We start from the raw sequence: 6,645 nt of genomic DNA, 5'->3' as shown, positions 1-6,645 counted from the left end.
AAGACTTCGTCCACCGGGTGCATTAATCCCAAGGTCTGTTTTGTATTCTCTTCGAGGCTGCACCTAGCTATCGGTGACAGCCCCGGAAAACATTTGTCTGCATGTAAAGTAGCCTCATCAAAAATAGAGATAAAAACGGCAGACCTCCCCGGCGCCACGCGAACATATAGTCTGTGATTGAAGATCTCCGTCCTGTTTTACTCCGTCAGAACCATCCGTCATCCTCTGCTTTGTCAGTGATTAATGCGAGTCGTTCGGGTACGTAGAATAAATGTGACAAGACACATCCACAACTGGGAGTGCTTTTATTTCTATTCACCTTGGTATTTAGAAAATATCAAGGTGCATGGAGGAAAGCTTTCAGAATTTAGAAAAAAAAAAAGAAGCAACTTTTACTCCACCTGATGCGTTTTTTTATTTTTTCAGTCAAAACAATCCGCTGGCTTAAAATGACACAAACTGGACCTTGTACCGCATTTCATAAGTGGATTGAACTTTTTCTTGTTCTTAATTTCCATATTTATGTTGGAACAAAGCTGGGCTGAATTTTATTTGCTATGATTTATGTTCCAGGCCTGTTTGTTGTGCTCACAACGTCAGACAACAGAGGCAATATCTTCAACAGTGTGTCCTGTATTTCAGGGTATTGCATTTTTTTGCATCTTGAGAAAATACACAAATTTAAAACGTAACTCATAAATGATGTGCTTAATTATGTTTTTATTAAGATGAATACGGCACTAAGATATAATTTCTCACAGTGAAAATATAATGAAGTCTCTTCAACTCGCAGAGCAACAGTCTTCATTATTTAAACTCTTTGTGCCAAGGAAAAGAAATGATGCTCCTGGATTGGCCGGTTTGAAAATATCAGCCAATAGTGTGTCAAGTAGCATTATTGTTGAGCAATTTCAGCTATCCGAGTTGCTTTTTCTTTTGAATAATTCAGATAGGTTCCTAGATAACGTACGTGAATAGACGGGTTTTCCGTGAATGATTCAGATTTGGAGTACATCGTACGAAAAATACATAAAATATCAACTCCGTGAAATGACGAGAGTCCAATGAAACCCAAAACAAAAAGATTACAACTTTTTGTTTGACATGCGTACCTGTTGTAAATGTTTTGGAATAGAATTATTTATTAGATAGAGGCTACAGAGCTCAAAAAACTCACTTTTAAATATTTTACTATGACCCTGGTGAAAACTATCACGTTTAATGAATCAATTCTTAAGGATTTATGGTAGAAATACTGCCAGAAAATATCCAACCTTCTCTTAGTGCTGTTTTCTGCAATCAATTGTTGAAAATCCCGATGCTGCTTCTTTTCAAAAGGGAAAAAACACAAACGATAAAGCTTTGAAAATGTATTGAATTCATCGAGCACTTAGCGCGGCTACCTTTGCGTCAGTCAAGCTCCACATCCTACTCAGGGGCATAAGGGAGAATACATTTACAAGCTCCGCTTTCCGATTTGTTTTCTTTTAATTTCACTCCACCAATATAGACGATGTGAAGGTCAATTTTGAAAAAAAAAAATTAAATAAATGAACCATATCCATTTAAAGTGCGAGGTGTGATGCTTCTGAAAAAGAAAAACAAGCCAAAGGGGGTGCACAAGTTAGCGGGGTGCTCAAGCTTTCACATGAATACTAAAGTCTGTCATTCATTGCCAAGACACGGTTTGGTTTTAAGAAGCTTTGAATATTTTATCCTTAAAAAAAGGAAACATCTTAAATTAGGCTGCAACAGGGCGATGCGTCGTATGGCTGAAGATTGCTTAAACAAACACATACTTTATCATGGTAGAGGTGAGGATGTTGCTCTGCGCTAAGAGTTTCTCTCAAGCTGCAGTGCTTTGTGCTGCACACAGTGACAGCAGCCTAAACTCAACAAGGCAACCTCACAGGGACTCGACACACCAGAGGAAGTCCATTGCTTCAGGCAGCTGCAGGTACATGGACAGAGTGTGAAGGACGTGACTCATGCGTCTGCCGTAGTCGGCTCACGAGAGACTCTCTAAACGAGCGGCTAATCTAATTCTTTCATTATGAAATTAGATATAGAAAGTGCAGGCACATGAGGGAAGGTTGACTGGAGATGTGATTTACATGTGCAAGGATGGCAGGCCAAAATGGAAATGGAGTATCTGCCAATTTAGGTTGAGGGTATTTTTGAGCAAGTGTGTGCTTGTAGCCCAAAGCTCCTAAATTCGCTTGTTGAGCCTTTAGGACTGGCCGAAAGCGCGCCTAAAATACACCGAGTCATCACAAACAACACCCAGTCTGCCCTGAAACTCTGATTTCCACATCATGTCCTCGGGTCTCCTGCTGTACTTAAGTCTGATTGGTGCTATTTCACATTACGCCTAGCTTCAGAAGCAAAACAGAGTTTTAAAGGGGTAGTCTGAAATGTTTCTTTCTTGTGAAGATCTTGTAAACGTTTATTGCAGTGGCTTTGCTGAAGAACATGGAAGTCATCAGGGTAATGAAGTCTAACAGATTATCAGGAATACAGAAGTACAACAGTGAACACTGTCTACACGTTCATAGGAGGCTGCTGCAGAGTTTGTCGCCGTCTTATAATAAACATTGGACCCCGACATATTTGCAGTTTATTACTTGCAGATTTTTTGTGGAATATGACCCTACATTACTTGCTGATGTTTTCATATCTGGAATATTTTTAAAAATGCAGCTTTGAAGGGTGACAAATACCTAGACACAATGCCATTTAGTTTGCTTTTGGCAGACATTTGCAAAGAGGCCAATCCAGGCCATTTACTTTTCTTGGCACTGATTGGCTGTAAGTATAAGACTGGAAATGAGGTTTGCAAATGGTGTAACCCTCCTTACTTAGTCTGCTACCCCCGCGACCCGACTCTGGATAAGCAGAAGAAGATGGATGGATGGATAGTGTTTTTAGAGAATTCTATAGATTTTGGCTCGTAATGCTTTGTAATTTCTGTTCTAAGTTGGTGTTTCACTGGTGGACACACCACGGCAAGACCAACACTAAGATCAGACCTTCCAAGACCAATGTCGCACATCCCAACATCAAGACTAGACCCAGACCTCTCACGACTAATTTATATTTGTAATTAATTTCACAACATTACATTTCCCTTTGTGATCAATAAAATACTTCTGAATTTCAATTGAATTTTGAAATCTTAAGAAAGACCTCCCATGACCAAGACTGAGGACAAACGTTTAGAGTTTGGCTAATACTTCAGCGCATTGGGGGCGGGGTTTGTTTGTTCACCATGAAATGCAAATCTTAATGGAGAAACAGAAACCAAAACTACTACTTGTTATTGAATCAAGAACTGACATAATAATTAAGGCTTAAATTATTAAATGCAGCCACAAATTGATACACAATCGCTAAACCAAATTCAGTTAGCTTACATTGCTAAATGAATTCATAGTTGTATGATAAATAATAAAACCGTAATAGAGTAATAAAGATTTGTATGCTAGATGTGAAGTCAGGACCGGTTCTTCCCAGAGCGAGGCCAGAAAATAACAGTACGGAGCCCTCGGCCCCTGGCTAAGGTCCTACCTCCTTACAGCCATTTAGCAGAATCTCACTTTAAAAATCCTGAACTCTCTCCTTAAGATCTTGTGAGAACACTTGTAAATCCATCAGCGCCCTGTGATTCATCTCCTTTGTGCTTGAGCGGGAAACGTTACTAATGGCTTTTTTTTTTTTTTTTTCCTTTTTGATAAAAACCAAGCTACGAGTAAGTATTTGCTCAAATGAAATTCTCCGCTCTACACTTACAGGACTTATATACGTGATGCCATCAGATGTAACATCCGGAGCTCTCTGATGGTATTATTAGCTACAGAGCTGAGATTTCATGGAAGATCCCTCTGGATTTCGTCTCGGCTGCCTTTACCATCCCTGAGTTTTCTCATTCATTATTCATTCTGTCAGGTGAAGCTGCAGATACTGAATGAGAACGACAGGAAAGATTAGGGGATTCTTACTTATAGTACCAGCATTGTGTTGTTCATGCCGAGGAGTTGAGCCATGAGACGGACCAGCACATAGCACAGAAATCATTTCAGGCTCTGTCTGTGAAATTTCCCTGCCTTCTCCTCCTTTATTTCCATCAACTGAAACTCAGCATAAACTAAACACAGTGCCATCACTCATTTCAAGTGGCGACTCTGCTTCCAGCCGATCTCCAACAATGAAAAACGCAGGAAATAGTCAGTCAGCGAAAGAAAAAAAAAGTCGAACCTCTTTGCAGCAAGTGAAGTGCTGAGGTTCTAAGAAACGGCCCGAGTGTGTAGTTGCATCGGGAAGGAGTGCAAAAAACGCAGAACTCGTGATGAGGTCCAATAACTCTTGTAAAGGTGTTTGAATTAGCTGCATTAAACGGAGGAGAGAAGCAGAAAATCTGAAATTAATACCGAAGCCTCAGAAGCCGTTTGATGCCTGAAATGCGGCTACACACCTGACACATACTGTGCATCACACATTCCTGCCAGGAGTCATTTTTACTGGGTTTTATTTGGTTTTCTATGATAGAATAGGCCAATATGAAGCAATGATGTAGGTGAAAAGAGGTTTACATACACTGAGTAAGATGATTTTTTTTCTTCCCATTTCCTGACATCAAGTCAGAAACTTCTCTTGTTTTAACTCGGCTTGAATGATCAAATTATTTCCATTTGCAAAATGCCACAATGAGTGAATTTGACAGATTTGCTTATTGGCGTCTTCAAAATCAGAAGATGACACATTTCCACACTGTTTGGTTGCATTGCCTTTGAACTGTAATATTTTGGTTAAATGTTTTTGGACGTCCTTCCACAAGCTGCTCACAGTAGTTTGTTGGAATTCTGGCCTCTTTATACATCTCCACATAATTTTTGTTCCTCACAATGTCATCAGTTCCTCCTGCAGCGAAACAACCACTAAAAACACAATGCTGCTACTCCCATACTTTATAGTTGGGTTAGTTTGCTCCTATTCTTGCCAGCATCCTGCTTTTTCCTCCAAATGTGACAAACCATTCCAGTTTAGTCTCATCAGACCATGAGGCATGTCCCCAAAAGTGAAGGACTTTGTTCCTGTATTCATTTTTACTTTTCTTTTGGAGTAATGGCTTCCTCCTTGGTGAGCGGCCTTTCAGCCCGTCGCTCATCAAGGTGCATAATAACTTTGTGGGGAAAAAAATGGCTGAATGTAGTGAGACAAAGTGTTTGGCTTTTGGTGTGGGGTAGATTTGCACATTTTGAACCAAAACCCGTTAACCTCACAGAATCGTCTCCATCCTGAGTGGTGCACTGATTGGACCTTACCGTCATGTCGATACTTCTGAATGAACGTGGTACGTTCAAGCAGCTGGAAATCCTTCAAGAATGACCCAGACTTTTGTTGTTTTTGCAAATAAAATCTGAATAATCTGTGGCATGTACTTGCATTGAGCATCACTGGGACATTATTTTATAGAAGTGACATTGACTCCAGTTAAAACTTTGATGATTTACCTTTAGTTATGAGGCTGTACGGTCTCTTTGCCATCACCCTAATCATTAATTCCCTCCATAGATTTTCTATTGGATTCAACACATTAATGTCACTTCCAATATTGGGGGTAATGCGCAGTATAATAGTTATTGGCATGTACTATTATTACGATAAGGAGTATGTAAACTTTTTTTATGCTTCTAATTTAACTTTAAGCCACTGAGAAACCCTCAGAATAAAGCCAACTTAAGCATGATTGTCCACATGTAAAACTGACATGTTCCAGTCGCTGATGCACTAAAGTCAGGAGTTAAATGTTTGACTCTTCTGGCCCCACTCTCAGTCCGACAGACAAAACCACTCTCAGGTATGCTTAAACGTCTTCAAAACGGCCCGGTTCTGATTTCCTGAACAGCCCACGAGAGTAAGAAGCAGAGGTAAGACACGACAAAAGGCAATTTCCACAAACCGCAAAACCGAAATCACTTTGCAGCAACTACAGCCCTTGAAAAGTTGTTGACTCCTCAAAAGCGAAGATTAGGCTGAAAAAAAAATAAAAATCAAAGCTTGTGTGCACTTCTTCTTCTTCTCCTCGCCCTCTCCTCCCTGCTCTCTGAAGTGTGAACAGACGCTTTGCTGTCTCAGCTCGGCAACCTTTGATCAGCGCCCGAGTCTCTTGGACAAGGTCGGGGGAAACAATGTGACGGTCGACGGGCCGTCGAACGCGGTGCGACGCCACCTGTTTGAGAAAAATGTTGTTTGCTCTGCCATCTAACCACCAAAAGACTTCAAACCGAGAGGCAGCAGCAGCCCGTTTGTTATTGATGCGTCCCCTTGGTAAAGCTGTTAAGGTTGATCTCCTGGACTGCGCTCGCCCTTTGGGCTGTCCGCAAATCTGTATTTACCCACAGAGGCTAGGATCGCTTGAGCATCGCTTTGTGTCAGTGCAGCTGATGAACAGCCATGCCGTTTGTTTTCTGCCCCCTTAGCAAAAATGAAATCAGCACACGAGCCATATAGTCTTTCTCAGCCAATTTGCTTTCCTCCCCTTAGGGTGGAATTTGAACGAACTGATCAATTTCTAATCAGCAAAAAAAGAAATAAAACTGCAGACCTGTTCTAAAGAAATGGAATTTAACACAAATCTTCTCTACA

At 40.7% G+C, this 6,645-nt stretch overlaps 1 protein-coding gene across 1 annotated transcript in view; it reads left to right on the top strand.

Moving 5' to 3' along the window:
* Positions 1-570: 570 nt before the first annotated feature.
* The window catches only part of LOC103146683 (CMP-N-acetylneuraminate-beta-galactosamide-alpha-2,3-sialyltransferase 1), a 39,899-nt gene continuing 33,824 nt past the window's right edge, over positions 571-6,645 (top strand). The window contains exon 1 of the mRNA XM_016677818.1: positions 571-643. The gene's annotated coding sequence lies outside the window, so the exon portion shown is untranslated. The remainder of the gene's footprint in view (positions 644-6,645) is intronic.

Source organism: Poecilia formosa, unplaced genomic scaffold (assembly GCF_000485575.1).
Source record: "Poecilia formosa unplaced genomic scaffold, Poecilia_formosa-5.1.2 Scaffold165, whole genome shotgun sequence".
NCBI lineage: Eukaryota > Metazoa > Chordata > Actinopteri > Cyprinodontiformes > Poeciliidae > Poecilia > Poecilia formosa.
Note: the sequence above shows the minus strand (reverse complement) of the source record. Positions and strands in the feature narration are given on the sequence as shown.